The 2,495-nt window shown below is 35.6% G+C and overlaps 1 non-coding gene across 1 annotated transcript; it reads right to left on the bottom strand.

Annotated features, from left to right (window-relative positions):
* Positions 1 to 312: 312 nt before the first annotated feature.
* On the bottom strand, positions 313 to 385 carry TRNAS-GGA (transfer RNA serine (anticodon GGA)). Its single transcript has one exon. It is a non-coding gene; the product is annotated as a tRNA-Ser (tRNA).
* Between the last annotated feature and the right edge of the window lie 2,110 nt (positions 386 to 2,495).

Genomic DNA, 2,495 nt, shown 5'->3' with positions numbered 1-2,495 from the left:
CACTTTTAATGACTGTATGTTTGTACGAACATACTTGATTTATTTACCATTTCGGCTGTTATTGTATATATTCGACATTAATTACACTATCGGTATATTTCCATTACATATCAATAATTTTTTTCTATAGATACAACTGATATTATTTTTCTTCTTTTTTTTAATTCTTTTCTGTTTTAATATTATTAGTACATACCTTACGAGTAAAATATTTTCTTGTTTTCAGTTTGACTGGTCACAATTATTTTACAAGCAATAATTATTCGCCTGAAACACTCATCCACATTGAAAAATCTCCTGATAAAAGATACATGACGCCAACGGGACTCGAACCCGTGTCCCTTCGATTTCCAGTCGACAGCTCTGACCACTGAGCTATGGCGGCTTATCTCTTATCCGGGAAATAATTCAATATATACTAGTGTTTCATTCAACAATTACTGCTTGTTTACAGGTGAAAAAATGTAACAAGCAGTAATTGTTGAATGAAACACTAGTATATGTATATTGAATTATTTCGCGGATAAGAGATAAGCTGCCATAGCTCAGTGGTCAGAGCTGTCGACCGGAAATTGAAAGGACACGGGTTCAAGTCCCGTTGGCGTCATGTATCTTTTATCAGGAGATTTTTCAATGTGGATGAGTGTTTCAGGCGAATAATTATTGCTTGTAAAATAATTGTTACCCTTTGTGATATGCATAAAAAATCTTGTCTTAAACATTAGTTTACCAAAAAAATAACAATTGACTGGTCACAATTTTCAAAAGTGTGTTAATTTGCTAATATTTTTGGTTGCAGCATTTCTGGTGTCCTTCCAACGCTAACGTTTTTTAACGTCTGCACTTACAAAGAAGAAAAAAGCGGATCGAAGAAATTATTCGAAAACAATATTAAAATAAAACTTTGATCACTTCTTACATTAATTTTATTTTATGTGAATACCGCACAGCATCCAACCATCTGGAGCCAGTGAGACGATGGCATTCCCAATTCAATTTCTAACTCATAGAGTTATTCAGTCTGTTAACCTTGTTGTTTTCACCCAATGAGAAGATTCCCATCTCCTCCCAATCGTCGGGAGCCAATGAGACTATGGCATCCCCAGTTGGGGTATGTTGTGAAACTGAGAGTGCGGGAAGGAGATGAGGAAGAGGAAGGGGGGGGGGGGGTACCCGGCTATTCAGAATTGGTCACAAAACACGTCTGAAGACATTTCAGGCAAAGTTTCAATTCTGAATGGTGGTCTTACACATCAGGGTGATACTGAGAATATCTTCCAAATTCATATAATAAAATATTCTTGCGTACGCTGGGATTTGAACCCGCGATCTTCGGATTGCTAGCCTAGAGCCTTGCCCCTTGACCACGGAGGCCGTCAAATACAAACTCGTTTTATATTACTGAGCATTTCTAACTTAAAAAATAACAAACTACACCTGTCCAAAAAAGGATATCTAGTTCCACCATTTTGCACCACGTACTAAGTAGTCACTTTCACGTATAATTGGTCATTTTATATGACTCGGTCCTTTCTGCTTTCAAATTCTGAAAATAAGAAATAAAAACTTCCTCGACAAAGTTTTAATAGTTCCTGTGCGAAGTGAAGTCAACAAAAAATGCGGATAAATTTATCACTTCCCTGGAGTAGGTAATGAACATCTCTGACAACGGTTGTAAGTATCTAATAATGAAAATAAAAGGTGTTCTCCGTATTGGGCATGCCTGCCGACGAATAATCTCTTTGTGGAATCCACATTAAACACTACACTCTAACAGTACTAATCTGTACTTATTGACCTTTTTACACGATGTCTTTTTATATGGTTTCGTGATGAAAACAAAGACGTGTTCTATGTTGGTACCCATTTTCGTACGGTTTAAGATGGCGGACATTTTTTTGGCATCTGTCATTGTTTTACGTAACAATGGAGCAGGTTTCTTTTGTTTTATATTTAAAATATTGTTAAAAAAATACAATGACATGTGTTTATTACTTATTTTGAATGTGTATTATAGTTCGGTTCGATTTTGTGAATTGAGAATGTATTATTGACGATTTGTTATAAATGACAAATTATAATCAAGGTGTTGTCGTTTTTTACGATTTAGCACTGTCCCAAAATATTATTTCTGCTCCAATTGAATGAGCGTAGCGAATTCCTGTTTTATTTCGATAATTTGGGATTTCATCTGTCTGTAATTTTTTTTGTTGATTTTATTATTGTTGGATACTACCTTTTGATCCCACCAGAGTTTTCACGTTTGTTGATCCTATTATGAGTTGTTCGATTGTAATAATAAGCATTAGTATTATTATTTTTATGTGAATACTATACAAGAGTCCCAACTGCTCCCAACCGCATCGAGCCAGTGATACCATGGCATCACCGATTGGGGTATGTTATGAGGCTGAATATAGAGGTGGGGAAGGATAGGGGGAAGGGGAAAGAGATGAGGAAGAGGAAGGTGAATTTTGAAATAACAAAAATTCATA

This window comes from Hesperophylax consimilis, chromosome 21, assembly GCF_061612785.1.
Source record: "Hesperophylax consimilis isolate HC1 chromosome 21, BYU_Hcon_1.0, whole genome shotgun sequence".
In the NCBI taxonomy this organism is placed as follows: domain Eukaryota; kingdom Metazoa; phylum Arthropoda; class Insecta; order Trichoptera; family Limnephilidae; genus Hesperophylax; species Hesperophylax consimilis.
Note: the sequence above shows the minus strand (reverse complement) of the source record. Positions and strands in the feature narration are given on the sequence as shown.